This window comes from Orcinus orca, chromosome 11 (assembly GCF_937001465.1).
Source record: "Orcinus orca chromosome 11, mOrcOrc1.1, whole genome shotgun sequence".
NCBI classification, from domain to species: Eukaryota; Metazoa; Chordata; class Mammalia; order Artiodactyla; family Delphinidae; genus Orcinus; species Orcinus orca.
In genome coordinates this window covers 59846683-59868594 of record NC_064569.1, presented here as the reverse complement: position 1 = coordinate 59868594, position 21912 = coordinate 59846683, and the positions used below count along the sequence as shown (strand labels likewise).

Sequence of the window (21912 nt, the reverse complement as noted above, 5' to 3'; positions counted from 1 at the left end):
ATTCAAGACTGCTCTACTCTTCCCCAGACTTCTCACTTTGCTTTCCAACTCCACTCTTCTTCCTCTTCCTGTGTATTGATATTCAGATTTAAAATCTTCTAATGGTAATAACTGACTTCATTTTAAGATTCCTGGAATGAGTGGATAAAGTTAGTATTAAGAAAAGATACAAAGTGGTTTACAGGTTCAATGTAATCTCTATCAAAATGCCATTTTTTTACAGAAATAGAAGAAAACAATCTTAAAATTCATAAGAAAATACAGAAGACCCTGAATAGCCAAATCAGTTTTGAACAAGAAGAATAAAGCTGAATAAAACGTCCACGTTTCAAAATATGTTACAAAGCCACACTAATCAAAACAGTATGGTACTAGCATAAAAGTAGACATATAAGCCAATGGAACAGGATAGAAAGACCAGAGATAAACCCATGTATATATGGCCAACTAATCTTTGACAAGGGTGCTAAGAATACACAACAGGGAAAAGATAGTTCCTTCAATGAAAGGTGCTGGGAAAACTGGATATACACATGCAAAAGAATAAAATTGGACCCTTATCTTACAACATACACAAAATTGCCTCAAAATATATTAAATATTTAAATGTAAATCATGAAACAATGAAATTCAAGAAGAAAACTGGGAAAACGCTTCTTGACGTTGGTCTTGGCAATGATTTCTTAGATATGACACCAAAAGCTGAGGTAACAAAAGCAAATATAGACAAAAGGGATTACATCAAACAAAAAAAGCTTCTGCACAGCAAAGAAAACAAAGCAAAAAGGTGACCTACAGAATGGAAGAAAATAGTTGTAAACTGTACACCTGATAAAGGGCTAATATCCAAAATATATAAGAAACTCTTACAACTTAGTAACAAAAAATAAATACTCTGATTTAAAAATGGGCAAGGAACTGAATAGACATTTCTCCAAAGAAGACATACAAATGGTCAACAGGTACATGAAATAATGCTCAACATCACCAATCATCAGAGAACTGCAAATCAAAACCACAATGAAATATCACCTCACGCAGGTTAGGATGGCTATCATAAACACACACACACACACACACACACACACAATAACCAATGTTGGTGAGGATGTGGAGAAAAGAGAACACTTATGCACTGTTGGTGGGAATGTAAAATGGTACAGCCACTATGGAAAGCAGTACAGAAATTCCTCAAAAAATTGAAAATAGAACTACCATATGATCCAGGAATCCCACTTTTGGGTATGTACAATGGAATTGAAATCAGGATCTCAAAGAGATATCTACACTCCCATGTTCATTGCAGGTTAGTCCCAACAGCCACATGGAAGCAAACTAAATGCCCATCAATAGATAAGTGGATAAAGAAAATGTGTTATATACATGCAATGGAGTATCACTCAGTCTTAAAAAAGAAGCTGTATGACAACAGGAAGAAACCCAAAGGACATTACACTAAGTAAAAGAAGCCATGATTCTTCCTGCATGATTCCACTTATATGAGGTATCTAAAACAGTCAGACTCAGAGTAGTGATTGCCAAGGGCTGGCAGGAGGGGGAAATGGGGAGCTGTAGTTCAACAGATGTAAAACGTTCCAGTTGCGTACAATAAATAAATCCTAGAGATCTACCGTACAGCACAGTGCCTACAATTAACAATACTATATTATAAATCTGAATATTTGCTAAAAGAGTAGATCTATGTTAATAGTCTTATCACAAAATATAATAACATATAAATAAATACAATAATAGTAATAATAGTAAAAATAAAGTGGGCAGGCAGAAACTTGGAAGGGATGGATATGTTTATTGCAAAGATAGTGGTGATGATTTCATGAATGTATAAGTTATCCCTAAATCATGACGCTGAATACATTAAATACAGACAGCTTTTTGTGTATCAATTTATACCTCAGTAAAGTGGCTAATAAAAAGATAAAAGAAAAAAATATATATAAATCATTTAAAGGAAAAAAAGAAAATGTTGACTTTTGCAAAAGAAAAAGCAAGAAACGATATTTCACTCTTGAGTTATAGAAGTTTCACTATAAATGAAGTCAGCCTTCAGTACCTTAATAAAATCAGAAGAAAAATGTATTTAAAGTCAATTGATTTCAGAATAAAACTTCCACAAGAAGGATAAAGGCAAAGTATTATTGAATCTCAGGCAAGTCTTTATTTATAAATACAATTTCTCAAATATGTTTTCATCCAATTTGGTCACAGCTTCTGGGAAGTTATTTGGTGACATATGTCTGTGCTTGCAAAGCTACTGGAAAAGTGGAAACAGAGCTGCTTTTTCTAAAGCTGCTAAAATGATATAGACACACAGGAGAAAGGAACCAATTATTTACTTTCTCTAAAGGTTAAACTACCAATCTGGAGATAATAACAAGTTTTGTGGGTATTGGTAACATTTTTCATCATATGTTTCCATGCATGATTTATCCTCCCTATTTTCCTTCAATAAGGTGAATTGCTTTTCTGATGAGGGGTCATTAGGTAACACTTGCACAGGTTATAATAAAATGTCTAATGATTAGAACTAATGTGCCAGCTGAATATAGTCAATATAAGCAGACATTATTAGCTGAAAAGAGAAAATGGCTTGAATATCTAGATGCCTTTTATGTTATCTATAGCATCATGAAAATCTGCTTAAAATGCAAAACAGATTCATTTGACAGAGTTTGGTTTTAGGTTTAGACGAGAGGAAATGCCTGCCCGTTCACTTCCCAGAAGGTGTACTGGACATCAGTCAGCTCAGATCAGGGACTTGGTTGGTTTGGGGCAAGATGATAGATATTATTTGGAGATTGATTTTTAGAAGGATACATTCTTCTTAAGAGAAGGGACCAAATTATATTCACCTTTCTTTTCTTCATGTATATACTTACACATCCTTTGTCATTCAGATATATTTATTTTTACATAAATTAATATAAAATGCCTGGATAACTCACTTGATACAGTAAGGGCTTTTGGAATAGCTAACAATCATTATTATTCTGAGAGATTTAACATGGAAGAAGAAGTTTGGTGTGAATTATTAGTATGATCATTTTTATTGTGAGAATTATACTATGTAGCTTTTTGTGGTGGACATCTTTTTAAATTTATAACCACTTAGCCTTTGATCCTCTGACTCTATCTGGAGAATTCCTTACTTTAAAAATATTGGTAGAGGGGAAATAAATACCCTCCTTCTATAGAAACTAAAAATGCTAGCTACTCCTGATCTAACCTCTCCCCACCACTGACATTGACTCAGTAGCTTGTAAACAAGCAGTTCCCTTTCTTAGCTAGTGAGGATAGTAGTAAATTATGAAAGGTGACATTTATGGAAACAGAAGTGTCCAATGCTTGAAGAAATGTTCTTCAACATACCAGTTCTGCAGAGTGGTTTTATGCATTGTTCCTGGTGATTAATTCAAAAATTGGTTCTTTGGTCTTTCCAATGATTCCTTTTTTTTTTTTTTTGTGGTACGCGGGCCTCTCACTGCTGTGGCCTCTCCCATTGCGGAGCACAGGCTCCGGACACGCAGGCTCAGCGGCCATGGCTCACGGGCCCAGCCGCTCTGCGGCATGTGGGATCTTCCCGGACCGGGGCACGAACCCGTGTCCCCTGTATCGGCAGGCGGACTCTCAACCACTGCGCCACCAGGGAAGCCCGCAATGATTCTTTTAATAAAGTTGTTTTCTTCCTTTTTAGATAGAGCCAGTTTCTGTTAATTGAATAAAAACCCTGATCCGTTCCATTGCATACTTCCATTTCACTGTGACTTCCCTTCCTTTGGAATTTGTAGAGAATATGACCTATATGTGTCTTTATTTCTCTATTTAATCATAAACTGCTTGATCATGGGGCTCTTATGTTATATATTCTTTGTATCATTCATAGTATTTAGCAAAATGCCATCTTTCAGATGCTTGAATGAAATTGAGGTTACATAGAAAAAGCATAGACTTGAGAAATACTCAAAATGAACACTACTCTGCTAAAATCTTACCTTGCCTAAGCCACAGTATATGCCTGGGTCACAGATTCTTCACATATAAAAACAGTCAGATAAGGTTTATGGTTCTAGAAATCTATGTCTGTATTATATGTCTTAGCTTGTTCTGTTCAGTATCTCTTGAAGTTAAGGACCCTTTAATAATTTCAGGAGCAGGTATGCCTAAAATAGATGCACAGCCCAAATTTAATTCATGTTTCTTTGTTGTTTTTCTGCCTGTAAACTGAGGATTGACTACACATGTGCCAAAATAACCTCAGCTTAGGGGAAGAGAGTTAATTAGACTGTTGTCACCTCCCTTTATTATCTGGGTCCCTCCAGATTTTCCTGAGACTGAGAAGCTCAACAATTATAGCAGCTTAGTATCCTCTGGATCTTACTTTCCTATAATTATTTATGTCTCCAATCCCCAGTTGCCACTCCCCAGCTGCTTCTTTGTTCTTCTCTCTGCTTGGGGACAAAATGGGTGACAGGCATATCCAGACTTCCCCTCTTGGTATATCAGCATCTATCACTAATGAATAGTGTCACTCTTTCTTGCTAAGCCTGCATACGTTTGGCAAATATTCAGAACAACACTCCAGGACGTCAGTACTAATCAGGGCTGGCACAGTTTGGTGCAGACACTTATATTAACTCTCTCACTACTCACTTCAATGCCTTTGGGGCTTGCTTTCTTGAACAACAGAGGCTGGGAGCCCACAAGCTGCATTTTCCAAACATCCTTTTAACTGGGGTTCAGGCATGGGAATTAGGTTCTGCTAAGCAGATGGGCCTGCATGAAATGTGGATGAGGAAATAAACAGCATGAAGTAACTGTTGCATGTGGGTCTCCTGTGGCAGCTGTGGTAGAGTTTCCAGTTCCTACTGTAGGGGCAATGGCATGTTTTTCCATTGGAATAGCCTCATGTTATGATTGGGCATTTTTCCTGGATATGTTGTCCTTCATGTATCTCTCCCAGAAATGAAGTGCCCAGACTGAAAGGCCATCCTAACAATTCTGTTATGTGATTTCCACTAACCACTGCCTTAGTGAATAAACCAGCTAGATTAATTTCAATTGTCTGACACTAAGAACTATGACCTATACAAAATTGAAATGTACTTTTTATCTCTGTCAATTAATAATGTGTTTTAAGAGAACACCCAACAAACAGTGGTTTAAACGTGGGGCTTATTTTGCACATGGTGCTCAAGGATGTCAACCAGAAACTATCTTCAGCATGTAATTTTCTACTGCATTGTTGTAAGATGCATCCCTATTTAGTCTGCACACCAGGTAGGAGGGAAGGGTGGATCAAAGCTTTCTTCTAACATTCTTTCATTTGAGAAACGATGTCATACCCGGGGACTACTGTTGACATTTCAGTGGCTAGAACTGTGTGACATGCCCTCCCTAAAGCATAGAGGCTGGTATTTCATTATCCTATTTTTATAAGAGACAGGCAAGGAAGTGGAGATCAGAAATTGTGTTGAGGGAGACATATTACAGTGTTTGCCACACCATCATTGCTTTAGTTGCTATTGTCACCTAAGACTCCTCTGATAAGCTCTTACCAAAACCTCCTCACATATTTAGATGAAATAGTTAGTTATCAACTGGATGAAATTAAACATACCAAAAGGCTCATCTGTTCAAAAGTGACTGCCCCCAAATCTTGTCATCAAATGTAAATTTTCTACTTCTGGAGTCACATATTTGGATTACGATATTTGCCAACCAGAGAACATATGCTAGACTGCCTATGTATTATTCAGTGATAGCAACTCAAAAACCCATCACCACTCATTATCTTGTTACTACAGACAAGATTATTAAATGGACAGGGATATTTTCATGCAAAACAGAGCAGAATGGAAGCTTTATGAGAAAGGTAGGCCTGAGTAGACCATAAGGCAGCATGAGCAATTGGATAACAGGGATGACAAAGTAAACTAAAGAGGAAAACAAGTACAACTAAGCTTCTCCTACACAGATCTGATGAGATTGACATCTTTCTGTTCATTTCTTCTACCTGAAATCCGTAGGAGCAGCACTTCACTTCCATATAATCATACTAAGATGTAACCAGTTACCGGCTACTCCAATTATGAAGGACCAAAGTCCCACATCCTAAACCTTTTTGCTATGTCTTAATATTCTTGAGGTCTGGCTTAAGTTTATGTTCAATATTCCAATTCTATAATTCTGTGGTATTTGCTGCTTATTTAAAGATATGAATTAAAAATGTAGACCTACAGACCCCTGCATTTAATTTCTACAGAAATTTTTGTTTTGACTTCCATAAAATATTAAAATTTAGTAGAGAAATATTGATTTCAAGTTTCATTTTTTAAAAGATTTATAATTTACTAGGACCAAATTGGATGAGTTGTACTTAATGTTTATTCATATAAATCAACATGTAATCACCCTCCTCACTTAGCAATGACAAAATAAATAATAAAATTGGTATCTACCAACTTAATCATTGCTAGAACCAATTTTTAATTTGAATTTGTTTTTTTTCTTAGTGATTCATGCACAATTAATCATTCTTGAATTGCTCAATCCTAAAAAGGTTTGACAAATGTTGCACATAGAAACAGGTTTGTTTTCCAAATTGCATTTTCTGCACTACTTTTTCATTACTCAGAATATTTGCATAAAAATAGTATCAAATTAAACAGGTTGCCAATTTCATTTTAGTGGATCTGAAATGCTCTTGAAATTATTACAAGTCAACAAAATGTAAACTTGCTTGCTTTAGCATATACATATTGAACAGCAAACACGTCCAACTTTCTTCCCAGTGATACCTCTGTTAAATTATGCTTTATTCTACTACTCCATAAAAGAACCATAAAATATTGCTTAAAAACTACCTCAACTAACTTTTAAGTTAGTTTCTGCAAGTGCAAAACAGAAGCATTTGATTTCATGAAGCTTAAAGTGAACTTCTAGTACATTTAGGCCACTCCATCTCTCTGAGCATCACTGTGCAAAATCATTTTCAGGTTAAGTATAAGCTTTGCAAAGAGTAGTCACCTGAAAACATAATAAGAATGTAACCAAGATTGTTTTTATAGCTTCCATTTTAAAATTTCTTCAGTCCTATAATTTTTCATTTGGTTTTCTATATAGCAGCCATTAACGCTTCAGGATTGTCTCTGAACGATGCTTATTTATTCTTGTTAATATGTTATCATTCTATTTCTTTATCCATTTTTAGCCACCAAATATTCAGGCTAATGGAGACTGAAATGTGTTGGGAAGCTATTTTTCTCAATTTGCTTATGAGGTAGATTTTACTTTTGAAAGTATTAACCATTTTTCCCATTTTACTATCATTCTTATTAAAATAGTTACCGATATTGTAGTAAAAATGACAGACTGCTTAACTTTAGGATTTTTAATGGAGAAATAAAAATTTAGTCACAATATATTCTCGAAGTTTCGACTTCTAAGTTCAACTTACATTTTTTCCCTCTCCATTGTCATCATCGCAGCTTTAGTCACCTAAAGCCTGGGTTTTGCAGCCTCCTTTCTGCTTCTTTTAAAACCTCCAATTTCTCTCCTCTCCAATAGGATCTGCACAAAATTTACAAAATTATCTTATTAAAAACAGTTCTATTACTCTGACTAAAATCTATAAAAACCCTACTTATTTCCTGCCATATCTATTGTAAAATAATAGTTTCCCTGGTTTTTATCCACCTCTCTGTATTTTCCCTGCTAAGGTATAGGTCTGATATGGATGTGCTGGTGACTCCTTAATTTTTTAAAACTCATCTGTTATTTTTTATTTTCATTTTTCAAGGTCAGAAACATTATATCACAAAGTTATCTTGATTATGAAAATATTTTCAATTCCTTACCCTTTCATTTATTCCTTTCACAGGTAATGATTTCTCCAAGTATTTCTGACTTCAGGTAACAAACACTGCTTTTCTACTTTTTTCAGATTTATTAAGATATAATTGACAGATAACATTGTATAAGTTCAAGGTGCACAATGTGATGATGATACATGTATATATTGTGAATGTTTACCACAGTGAGGTTAGTTAACACATCCTTAACCTCACGTAATTACCATTTTGTGTTGTTGTCCTCATGGTGAGAAACATTAAAGTTTTATTCTCATAGCAACTTTCAAGTATACAGGATTGTTAACTAAAGCCACCATGCTGAACCTTAGATCCTGGAACTTACTCATCTTGTAATGGAAAGTTTGTAAACTTTGACCAACATCTCCCCATTCTCCCCCACCTTCAGTCCCTGGCAACCACCATTCTAACTTCATGTCCATGAGTTCAGTGTTTTTAGATTCCACATGTATGTGAGATCACACAGGATTTGGCTTTCTCTATTTGACTTAATTCACTGAACATAATGCCCTCAAGACCATCTGTGTTGTCACAAATAGCAGATTTACTTCTTTGTTATGGCTGAATAATAATAATAAGAAGAAGGATGAATTTAGGTAGATAGATAGATAGATGTCACATTTTCTTTCATCCTTTGACCGACACTTAAGTTGTTTCCGTGTCTTGGCTATTGTGAATAATGCTGCAATGAACATTGGAGTGCAGATATCTCTTTGAGATAGTGATTTCATTTCCTTTGACTACATACTTAGAAGTAGGATTACTGGATCATATGGTAGTTCTAGTCTTAGTTTTTTGAGGAACCTCCATACTGTTTTCCATAGTGGCTGCCCCAGTTCACATTCCCACCAACAGTGCACGAGGGTTCCCTTTTCTCCACATCCTCACCAACACTGGTTATTTGTTGTCTTTTTGATAATTGCCATTTAACAGGTGTGAGGTGATACTTCATCGTGGTTTTGATTTGTGTTTCCCTGATGATTAGTGATGTTGAACATCTTTTCAAGTACTTCTTGGCCATTTGTATGTTTTCTTTGAAGAAATGTATATTCAGGTCTTCTGACAATTTTTAAATCAAATTGTTCGCATTTTTGCTGTTGAGTTGTAAGAGTTTCGTTTATATTTTGGATATTAACTCTTTATCAGACATATGGTTTGCAAAAATTTTCTCCCATTCCACTGGTTGCCTTTTCATTTTGTTGATTTCTTTGTGTGTGTGTGTGTGTGTGTGTGTGTGTGTGTGCGCAAAAGCTTGTTATTTTGATGTAGTCTCACTTGTTGAATTTTGCTTTTGTTGCTTTTGCTTTTGTTGATATAGTCAAAACATCATTGCCAAGACAAATGTCGAGGAGCTTTTTTCAATGTTTGCTTCCAGGAGTTTTACAGGTTCAAGTCTTACATTTAAGTCTTTAATCCATTTGGAGTTAATTTTTATGAATGCTGTAAGATAAGGGTCCAATTTGATTCTTTTGCATGTGAATATCCAATTTTTCTAACACCATTATTGAAGCGGCTGTCCTCTCCCTACTGAGTATTCTTGGCTCCTTGTCAAATATTAGGTGAACATATATGTGCGGATTTATTTTGGGACTCTCAGTCCTGTTCCATTGGTTTATGTGTCCGGGAGCATATTTTGACCCTGGATATGGTGGTACAGGTGTGTGTGGCAGCTCTCAGTCCAGGTGTCAAGATGTCAGCTCACAGCACTAGGATCCACAGCATTGACATGCATGGTCCTTTGTGAGCACTGTGAGTCGCCCCACAGTGGCTACTATGGCTGTTGGACTCTCAGCAGCACCTCATAATCTAGCAGCTACAGACCAGAGCAGGCAGGGGTAGTGGCCAGAACCAGTGCTATGCACATATTTGGCTGCAGAGCCAGCTCCAGATGCCTTTGTAGTGGCAGAGGCCTGTAGCAGACAAACACGAAGTAGTGGGGGTCAAGGTCAACTGCAGGTGTTCTTAAAGGTCCATCAATGGATGAATGGATAAAGAAAATGTGAGATATATATATATATATACACACATAAATTCTGCCATAATTTTATTATTATGAGTATTATTCAGTCATTTTGGTGTACAATGTAATGTCAGAATACAGAAAAACATCATCCTAATCTTTGATATTTCAATATGCCATATGCTTTATTTACAAGAATACAATGTTACATTAAGAGTGTGAACTCTGGAGCCTGACAAGTTATGATAAAATCCTTTATCTGTTATTTATTAGTAGTAGTATCACCCTGGGCAGGTGACCTCATCCCTTGGTATTTCAGTCCTCTCAACAGTAAAACGGGGTCAGCGACATTGCCTACTTAAAGTGTTGTATCAGATACATGCAAAGCCTATAGAACAGTGACTTGTATTACATATGTGCTATACAAAAGGTAAGCTATTACTATTTTTATTATCATCATCATCATCATCATCATCAGTGGGTATATATTTTCTTGTCTTGTGTGATGACTCCATAGCATTTGAAAAGAACGATTCAGTACTTCCTTCCCCTACCTTGGTGATTAAGGAAGCACATGTTTTTGTGAAGGCCGCTGAGCCATCGCAGAGGGAGAGCTGCTACAGAGTATCTCCTGGACCTGTGGTGTACTGTGTGCATGAAAAATAAACATGTTCTTTTATGTTACTAAGATCTGGAAGTTGATCTTACTATATCATAAGTTGGCGTTTCTGACTAATAAATGTTGGCAAGTCAATATACCTTGTTAAAAATTGGCTACAGTCTTCACCAATTTCTAGCTATGTGGTCTTGGAAACTTCTCCATTGCCTCAATTTTGATCTATAGAAAATAAGTGAGACTATTATTTATTGTAAAGGATTATTGTGAGAGTAAAGAAATATAAACTTTATAAATTGCCTCACATGTATTAACCCCTCAGTAATTAGTATTACTATTTTAAAATTTGTAATTAAAAAACCCCAAATATATTAGGGGAACTTTTGATAACTGGTTAATATTGAGAGTCTAGCTAAAACTTTTTTAGACATACTATCTTATCTGTAGCTGGTGGGAGTTGGTGGGGCTGTAAAGTGGAATAGTTTCTATGGAGGAAAATTAGACAATATTTTTTCAGAATTAAAAATGATCATACCTGCTAACCCAGCATTTCCACTTGTGGGTATTTGTTCTCCACATAAACACAAATATGTATGAAAATGCCTATGTACATAGATATTCATTGAAATATTGTTTGTGATAGCAAAAGAAGGAAAAATAAACCTAGCTAGTTAGCAATAAGGAATTGGTTAAGTAAAGAATAATAAATTCATACTCTGAAATACTATCAGGCGATTTTTAAAATGAAGTGATCCATAATATGGAAAGATCTCTAAGATATACTGTTTGGTAAAAAGTATAAGATGTGGAGAAGGTTTAATGTGTTTCTACTCATGTAAACAAGATGTATATACATAGAATGTCTAGGGAGAACGGAAGGATGAACAAACAACTGGTAACACTATCTTTGGGAAAAGGAGTTATGTTTTGGGAGAAATAGTTGAATGAAAGATGTATTTTTCATTGTATTTCTTAAATAGTTTTTTTTTCACTTTTACAATGCAAATAATATAAAGTAGACAAAAGGAAAGATGATGCACCAGGCATACTTTTGTCATTATACTGTCACTAAAGGGTTGTTTATGGGTAAATGAATTGAGTGACATTGAAATGAGTTTTTTTTATATACTTGAGTGTTACTTTTATATACAGAAAAAGCAATTTAGAAAAATTATTTTTAAGACTAAATATTAAAATTAAAATATATTTCCCTCTTGCTTTAAGCTTATTTTACAAATTTTTAATTCTATTCATAAGTTTATCAGATTTTGATAATTATTTCTAAGGAGGATTTAAATAATGTGTACTCCTGTTTCTAAATTTAATCATGCATCCTCGAACTTTAAGCAGTCTTCTATTATTATATTAGATTTCTTTTTCAAATACTTGTTGTCTATGATAAAAATATTTCTAAGTATTTAAAACATTTTTATAAGTCTAATAGATTAAACTTATATCACTATTTAAAAATTAGTAAAGCTTCAGCTTAAAGACACTAATCTAAATCAATTACTCAATTATACATTTTTAAATTGTCTTTTAAAAGACTGTCACTCTAATAGCCAAACTGTCTTAAACAATATAAGGCAAGAATGCTAATGATTGTATGAGATAGAATCTTGAGTAAGGTGGGTATTGATTTTACATGTGCAGAGCAGTGAAACTTGACTAAGTTAATATAACTAAATAATAGCAAAATAGGATCGAGGTTTGTCTGATTCCAATTTCCTATAACCTTCACACTATGTTACCTGCTTTACCACATGCTAGAGACTAGCAAAAAAGAATTTTATTAACTCATGTATTTAAAAGTTCAAGAAGTAGGGCTAGCTTCTAGTGTAGTTGGATATTGGGGCTCAAAAGATAACTTCATTATCCAGTTTTACCCTCATACTCTTGCAGCTTTGCTTTTTCGTGTGTTAGCTCCATTTTTAGCTGCAGAAACAAGTCTTATATTTACCTACCATCTAATCAAATGCTGGTATTTCATTTTTCTGAAATTCTCCAGCAAAGACCTCATCATATCCTATTTCTCCATTTTTACAATAGCTGCATCCCTGAAATATAACAACTAGCCAGGGAAATAAGATATACTGATTCCCTTAGCTAAAGCAAGATCAACCTTAATGTGAGGTTCTATTTTAACAAATCATGCGGATCAAGAGTGACAAATAGGTGAGGCAAATGTGAGGAGAAAATCTGTTATTGTTAAAGGAAATTCTGAAGTGAATCCTGCCCTTTCTGCATCTACTAGGCTTGTTATTTGAAGACTTTTTAGAATTCCAGAATCACCTATTAAAGTTGAAATGTCTACTTTTAACTTAATTAACCAATACCTTTAGTGTGATCTGGGGGAAGGAGGGGAGAGTGGCCTATATTTTGGCAACACAAGCTTTCCAGAGTAAATGGCCGCTGATTGGCAGATAGCCGGTATGAAGAATCATAGTGAGAATTGTACCAAGAGTAGATAGAGAGTATTGGACAAAAGATGCAATAAAAAGTGATACTTCCCTTAGCGGTTATCAGAGCCCCAGTTAAGCTGCTAGGTATTTGTTCAAGGCTAGGAGACTTAGACACTAATAAGAGGAAGTTGTTACACCAGTGTAAGAGGAATTGGACCATGTGGCATGTTGTTAAGATAGACAGTAAGGGCAGGGTTCTTAGTACCAGAATTCTATGAGGCAGTGACTAAGACTTGGCTGGACACCAATACAGGAGTCACGGCTAGAGTAGTGAGAGCAGATTTCATAACAAGCAAGAACATTTGCTTTTAATTTAAGTTTCTTCTGCCTAAGGTCAGAATTAGTTCTGATAAAAATGGCTCCTGGAAACTGGCCTCAGACTTGAAAAAATAAACTTTGGAGAAGTGGGACCTGAAAGCTTCCAATCAAGGCACCATGTGTCCTCAGGATTCTTCTCTAGGTCCCTTCTTTTAGAACACAGCTTGCCTTCATTTTCCCAAATATTATGTCTTATATTTTTTGTCCCGGGGATTTTTTCCAGCTTTATTGAAATAAAATTGGCAAAAAAATAATAATAATAACATTGTATAAGTTTAAGATGTATAATATGATTACTTGATATATTGTGAAATGATAAGGTTAGTTGACACATCCATCACTTGATATAGTTACAATTTTTGTGTGTGTGGTGAGAATATTTGATTTACTCTCTTAGCAAATGTCAAGTATACAATACAGTATTGTTAATGATAGTTACCATGATGTACATTAAAGCCTCAGAACTTATTCATCTTACACCTGAAAGTTTGTACTTTTTGACCAACATCGCCCCATTTCTCTCACCCCTGGCCCCTGGCAACCACTAACCTACTCTCTGTTTCTGTGATTTCGGCTTTTTTAGGTTCCACATATGTGAGATCATACAATATTGGTCTTGTTCTGTCTGACTTATTCCACTTAACCTAATGCCCTGGAGAAGATTCATCCATGCTGTCACAAATGGCAGGATTTCCTTCTTTTTCATGACTGAATAATATTCCATTAGATATATTTAATATATATAAATATTTTTGCACATATTTATTTATAGCTAGTAAGATCATCTTCTGTTAAATAATAAGGCACCATTCATATATACATATATGATGTGCACACAAAGAAGCAAAGGGAGGGACTTCTGTGGTGATGCAGTGGTTAAGACTCCAAGTTCCCAATGCAGGAAGCCCTAGTTCGATCCTTAGTCAGGGAACTAGATCCCACATGCGTGCCATAACTAAAGAGCCAGCACTAAGGAACCCGTGAGCTGTAACTAAGGAGACTGCCTGACACAACTAAGACCCAGTGCAACCAAATAAATAAATAAGTGAAATATTCAAAAAACCCAAAAACTAAGTAGCTGTAGAATTCACAAATTTTGCTCTTAAGAAACAGATTGTGACTTTCAATAATAAATATTTATTTAAGAAAAAGAGAAGCAAAGGGAGCTGAAGTGTACATTAGTATCTGGTAAGGGAGTTTATGTGGCAGCAACTTTACTAGAAAACTAGACTATACATGTTATTTTAGATGGAACTTTTTGTCTGTGATCTTTGGTAGAAAAAAGTCTCTTTAGGTTTCTTCACTATAAAAATGTTGCATTAGTTTAAAAAAATAATATTCATATGTATTTTCTTTATCCATTCATTTGTCACTAGACAGGTTGTTTCCATGTCTTGGCTATTGTGAATAATGCTGCAATGAACTTGGGGGTGTATATATCTTTTCTAGTTAGTGTTTTTTTTGTTTTCTTTGAGTAAATACCTGCAAGTGGAATTGCTGGATCACATGCTAGTTCTATTTTTAATTTTTTTTAGGAACTGCCATACTGTTTTCCGTAGTGGCTGAACCAATTTAAATTCTAACAGTGCACAAGGGTTCCTTTTTCTCCACATCCTTGCCAACACATGTTATCTCTTGTTTTTTTGATAATAGCCATTCTGACAGGTATGAGGTGGTATCCCAATGTGATTTTGATTTGCACTTCCCTGATGATTAATGATGTTAAGTATCTTTCATGTATTTCTTGGCCAGTTGTAAATCTTCTTTGGAAAAATGTCTATTCAAGTCCTTTGCCTGTCCTAAGGATTTAAATAATCAATTGAATGTATAGGTTTGTGTTAATGTGCTTTTGTGCAACTTACCTTTTTTAGGGATTAGTTTAGGCAACCATAGATCAAGGGAATAACACTGGTGTTAAGTAGTTAATTATCAGGATGTTAGAAACATTGATATATAACCTAAATACAAAGAAATCCTTGGTCATACACAAATTAGTTTAAAAGCAATTTAGATACCTATCCATTGCTGAAGGTAATGAGGCTAACTCTATTCTTTCTTTAAAAAAAATCTTGGTCAAATTTGCAGATAGAGCCTGGAGCATCTTATCATGGCAGAAAATAAGGAAATGACATAAGGGGGAAAAAAACCCCACAATGATAGTGACAGGATATATCAAAGGGTCACAGGAGCTAACTGAAAGAGCTCCTGATGGGCAAACTTGGAATAATTCAGATAACAAAGTAAAGAATACAGACATAAGACAAAGATGCAACTAGGTATAATGGAAAGAGTATTAGATTTGTAACTGGGCAGTACAGTTCTGGTCTTAAATGTGCCATTTCATAGAGCATAACTTCTTTACCTCTCAAAGACTAACTTTCGTAGATGATTCACTTTAGAAGAGACCTTTTCCCATTGCTCTAGCTTCCATAAAATGGGTCTTTTTCCCTGAACACTCCTAGCCTCTTATCCTGTCCTTACTTCTTGTGGCAATGGAATGAGTTTCCTTGATGGTAGGTGAGAGTCATTAATTTATGATTCTTGATTGAATGGGGATAACCTAGAAATGGTTCTAAATGGGAGGTATTTGTTGTTCTATCCTTTCTTTTCTACTCTGGACCAACGTGAAACAGCTGAACAATGGCTGAAGCATCTGCTGTTTGGGCAACATGTTCTCTTGGGATTCAGTATTTTTCTATCTTCTTTACTGAGACTTTGTTTAAAGAGATCACCAGCACACTATATATAAACTTAAGATTCTGCCTTCTAATTTCTGAGAAAATTAGTTCTTCCAGTTTTATAAACTCTCTAGAAGAGTGGAGTGTGTGATTTGATTGTTCTACAACCAGCTAGGAAGTGAGTAGTCCCATTTGGGCTTCACACCATGTCCTCCATACTAGTTTTTATCAAACATATAGGAGATGTTTTGATTTACCTTCTGCCTTTGACTTAGTGCTCAATTGGTTCCAAACTTAGATGGGAAAAGGGAGGTGTTATTTGCTGAGACTCTCAAACCAACCTCAGCATTTCATAAAACCAAATAAAATAATTTATGCTCTGGTAGCTTGAAAATAATAAATCATCATATAAATGTAACTTGTTGTCATAGTAAAATGGAAGCTTTTGAAACTAACAGCCATAAGTGTTGTACTTCTATGTAAAAAATATTGTTACAACTTCTGTTACTACCCAAAATAATAATGAAATTCTCAGCTTGTTTAAAGTTCGTGGCAATCTTGCTTAGCTTTATAGAGTGGACTCTTACACATTCCTAATTGCCAATTATTTCCCTCTCTTTTTGCCCCTTACACGTTCAATATAAAACCATGCTTTTAATTAACTTCTGCTCAGTAAATAGGTATTAAGATGCACACTTTGTGCTTCAGAACCACAATTAAAGCTGTGGGGTTAGTTTTTGCAACGTTACTCTAATTAAAATACTTTTAGCTGTATTTGGCATGCATTAAAATGTCAAGTAATTGACAGCCCGTAAGTGAAAAATTGATCCAATTATCAAGCCAGCTAGAACTTCTTTCTTTTTTCAACTGCAAAGATTTATTATGGCCATTAGAATTACAGATGTTTATATGTTTGCTTTTAGTAATTGGAATTCATTTAACTTTGCCATGCCCTCGGTGTTGTTTCTGCTCTTCAGTGGGATATACGACTCTTCAATCTTTGAAGTGCACATTTAGAGAAAGCCTCCCAATTCTCTCTTCACATGGAGGAGATAATCATGCTTTCACTGGAGTTTAGGGAATAGATTTTTCTTTTCATGTCTCCAGATGGTCCTTTTAGTAATGAATCACAGAGGAACATAGTTTATCCTAAGATATGGTTTCTCTACAACATCTTATTTTTTAAATTAATGATATAAATCTTTAACAAATTACTTAATTTAAGATATGCAAATAGAGTAAAACAAAAGAAAATATAATAAATGTTAACTTCTAGTTGCAACTATTTGGTTAGTCTCTCCTGCAAAGTAATAAAAATATTTAATCCTCTCAATAAAAGCCAGCCCCAAACCCTCCAAAATATCAATTCTATATAGGCTTGAAAGGTGTTTAATTTAGAATGATTATTAATAAAGCAGAAAAGAAAAAGATGGGGAGGATTAATATTTATTCAGTTAGTTATATTGAGTTATTGGACTAGTACTGTGGGGAAGCAATACATATTATTTTTTAAGAATCTTCATCAGTAAATATTAGCCAACTAGGAAAAACGTCACTGCAGAGTATAGGTTGTAGGTATTAAATTTGTTTGTACCTGGATCTAATAACTGTAACTGGAATAAATATCAAACTGATTCATTTGTTACGGATGCCATAGACATATTATTCCACCGAGGGCATTTTAATAGATATATCTAAATCCTAAACAAGCCTTCCCTTACCCAAGACTTCATAATAACGTGTGTCTCTTTAAAGTAAATGCAAAGTTCCCAGCTTAGTACTCAGTGTCTTTTATCACTAGACCCTGGTACCTCCACTAATTTAGCCATATTCCTGGAAATCCTGATCTAGGCCACCCAGAAACATCCAACACATCTTGATCAATAATCCCACTTCTTTGCTTTTTCCTTTCCTATTTTCTTATTTCCCAGTAGTCTTCACTCTACCTATACAAAAGTTCCAGGAAGACCAGGCTAAAACTTACTTTCACCAAGACCATACCTTCATGAACCTATCCCAGAAATAAAATTCTTCTAATTGTAAATTCTACAGTAGTCTTACAGTTTGTGCTTCACTATAAGAAAGGTATTTAGAGTCAGTTCTCATTTCATGGTAGTTACGTTCTGTAAAGTCACTGCAAATATGAATCATTGCTTCTTGGTGAAATAAAGGTGAATAAAGAGAGGTCTGGAAGCCTCTTGTCATTACAGTTTTCTTAACTGATCAATAGGTAATCTTGTTTTATGTGTGCTTCTATTTCAAAACATCTTATTTAATATACATTGTTGATTCATTAACATTGAGCTCCTGGAAAACAACACTATACCTCATGAGTGAATAAAGCATCTAACACCTATTTTTCATAAGGCACATCACAGCCTTCTTGGACTTAAGAACACTGGATAACACTTCAGCATTAGGCTTGGGGGTCATTTTAAACAGCAAAATCGGCAAGGAAAAGCACAAAAGTGTGAAAAATGTGGCGCTAAATAGAGCATGAAAAGAACACATTTTACACTATGAAAGCTGAAATAAGATTTCAGGGAGAAACCTTATTTGACCTCAGCTGAGACCATGTGCATGGGGCAACTCAATTTTTTGCTACACTGAGCATGTGCATGTCCATGAATGGAATGACTGTGAAAACCCTAGAGTATTGATTTTAGGGTTGCAAATAAATTTAAATCGGTGAATTCATAATAATGGAATCATGGAATTCATAAATAATGAGGATCAACTGCATATTTCTTTACACCATCTTTTTTATTTTTTTTTTGGTACGTGGGCCTCTCACTGCTGTGGCCTCTCCCGTTGCGGAGCAGAGGCTCTGGACGCGCAGGCTCAGTGGCCATGGCTCACGGGCCTAGCTGCTCCGTGGCATGTGGGATCTTCCCGGACCGGGGCACGAACTCGTGTCCCCTGCATCGGCAGGCGGACTCTCAACCACTGCGGCACCAGGGAAGCCCTCTTACACCATCTTGTCTTCAGAATTACATCCTCCCCCCAATTCTGATGATCCATTGTAATACATTTAATGACACTTGCTGAATGTGAAAATAAATGTTACTTTGACACAAATAGTATCATACATGGGATACTGCTATACAAATTAATTTGATTATGTAATCTCTGGCCTTACCTGGAAACATGGATTTAAAGTGCTCTGAGCAATTTTTTTTAAGAACTTTAAAAAGTAAATATAGGGGCTTCCCTGGTGGCGCAGTGGTTGAGAGTCCGCCTGCCGATACAGGGGACACGGGTTCGTGCCCCGGTCCGGGAAGATCCCACATGACGAGGAGCGGCTAGGCCCGTGAGCCATGGCCGCTGAGCCTGCGCGTCCGGAGCCTGTGCTCCGCAACGGGAGAGGCCACAACAGTGAGAGGCCCGCGTACCGCAAAATAATAATAATATAATTTATTATGCCACATTCAAATTTGGCAAAAATAAATAAAACAAAATAAAATGCTCTCTTGTATCCTGTTTCATTAATTCACCTATTTAGATTGTTCACCAAGAGGATTCATTGCTTCCCTTAGGTAATTAATATATAGTAAATTCTAAGGACTCTAGTAGAATATCCCCCAACCTCCTGTATTATGCTGATATTAGCAATAGCTGGTTTGTTTTATAACAGGTATAAAAATGAAGCTGATTGCTTTTTAATTTCTTCTCTGTCCATTGGGAGGAGCCATTGCCCTTAGGAATAGAAGAAAGCGCGGTTACATAGAAAGTTGTCTCTTTGTTTTTTATTTTCATCTGGTAACTGACCTTTGTGGCTCTGGATCAAACTTTACTCTTGGAAACATGGGTGTTTCAGTAATGTCTGTATTATTACTAACTCTATTCATAATAAACAACTCCACAAAGCAGGTCCTTTTCAGTAGAGGGTGCCTAACACAATGCATGCACAATTTAACAACTTTAGAAATAAAAGAGCTACGTTGATTTTAATGGGTTTGGCTTTGTTTTTTGTTTGTTCGCTTGTTTTGTTTTGTTTTGTTTTAAAGAATAACAGAGTAAAATGTGTACTGGAAAACCGTACAACAAATTGGTCTTTAAGCTTTATGTAACTCTTTTTCAGCTTTCAGATACTTCTTCACCTCTAAATATTTAAGCATTAAATATGTTCTTCTCTAGAAGAATTTTTTTTAAAAAACCTTTAAATATTTGCTTAGTTGCAAGGATTAAACTGCAAATACGAATTATTTGAGAATCAATCATATACTTAATGATTGTGCAAAATGTGAAAATACTAAATTTAGTTTGATGTACTGAAATACTATACAATTAGAAATTGAGCATTGTATTTGATATGCTTGCTTAGGAATTGATCTTTTGATCTTTTTCTCGAAAACTATTTATTAAATGGAAAACATGATGCAAAGGAATAGGCAGTGGGGCTTAAAGCATGGACACTGAACAGAGCCAATACACAATACATTTTTTTAAATGAATTCAGCTTACAAACATCAAAATACTAAGACCCAAGTTCTTTCAGGAATTTAAAGGCAGAATAATTTATTAGGGATAAATATATACATTTGGGAATCAACGACACAGAAATCATATTGAAAGTCACTCAATTGAATGAGACCTCTAGTGAGAGCATTTAGATAAAGCACATGACAAGAAGACAGTCAATGATTGAAGCTTGGGACAGGCAAGGCTTAGAGGCTGAGCAGAGGCTGTGAAGGCGTGACCACTGAGAGAAGAAAACCAGGAATATGTGGTTTCCCAGAAGACAAGGTAATAGAATATCTGATGAAGGATTTGATGGAAAGTAATATAAAAATCACAGTCCTGGTTTCTGGACTGGCATGGAAGGACCTTGGAAATCATCACTCCCATCCTCAAGACAAGATAAAAGCTCATTGAAGTGAAAGTCTACAATTTTTCTTAGATCCAGAGAACGGAGGTCATAGGGCAAACAGCTGCTCTAAAATTGTAGACAGACGAGTGAATACCTAAACAGAAACCCTGGGGCATAAACCACTTCTAGAGCCAGTACTCGGGTAATAAAACAAACTGTAATTGACAATACTCAGGACTTTCCTGGTGGCGCAGTGGTTGAGAGTCCCCCTGCCGATGCAGGGGACACGGGTTCGTGCCGCGGTCCGGGAAGATCCCACATGCCGCAGAGCGGCTGGGCCCGTGAGCCATGGCCGCTGAGCCTGCGCGTCCGGAGCCTGTGCTCCGCAACGGGAGAGGCCACAACAGTGAAAAACTGTTTATAGCAATTCATGCCTTTACATCAGAATACTTTTTATTAATTGAAGTGTTCAAATTCATCATTTTTGTTTTGTACTTCATTATTTTTATTGGTCCTTTTCAGTTCCTAATAATAAATTTTAAAATAACAAAAAAAAATCCTTTACAAATGTCCAAACAAGGAGTCTGCAATTTCTCATTATTGTATTGAAACTTTCAAAATAGTCTTTACAAATGGCAGTTGAAATTGAGTATTACCAACTCTTAACATGAGCCTAAAAATGTCTCTGGTCACTTCAATGCCAACTTCCTGAGAGAGGAAGTCAGGGTGGGAAGATGTAATGGTCTTAACCAATTGCAGTTAAAATATCCTACTTTTGCAAGTTTTACAATAATACTTGGTCATATGAATACATTGTTAGGAACCTTCCCATTGTCTTAGACAGTAACTGTTCAAGTAAGGAGCACAGTTCAGTTTTAAATTTACTTTCACTCAAGAGTGTTTAATTTACCTGATTCTGTCACCATTTCATTGTTTTTCCCATAGATTGTTCGTAGGTTCATAAAGCCTATGTAAAATCTTTCTACGTGCTTACTTTAGAAGAACGTTATAGGAAAGAACTACCAGATCTAGCTCCATCTATTTCTCCCCCACCCCACCCCCAAGGAACTTTCCTATACAATTAGAAATTAAAACTTTTCAGTGGTTACAGGCTCTACTTCTATAGTTTAGGTGAAAGGTGATAAATGAAGGACAGAAAATTAGCTCTACTAACACTTA

General features: G+C 35.5%; 1 long non-coding RNA gene across 1 annotated transcript in view; it reads right to left on the bottom strand.

Annotated features, from left to right (window-relative positions):
• Nucleotides 1–21912, bottom strand: part of LOC117197498 (uncharacterized) — a 78631-nt gene that overhangs the window by 22873 nt on the left and 33846 nt on the right. The window contains exon 2 of the long non-coding RNA XR_004478148.2: nt 7478–7590. This is a non-coding gene — a long non-coding RNA (uncharacterized LOC117197498). The remainder of the gene's footprint in view (nt 1–7477; nt 7591–21912) is intronic.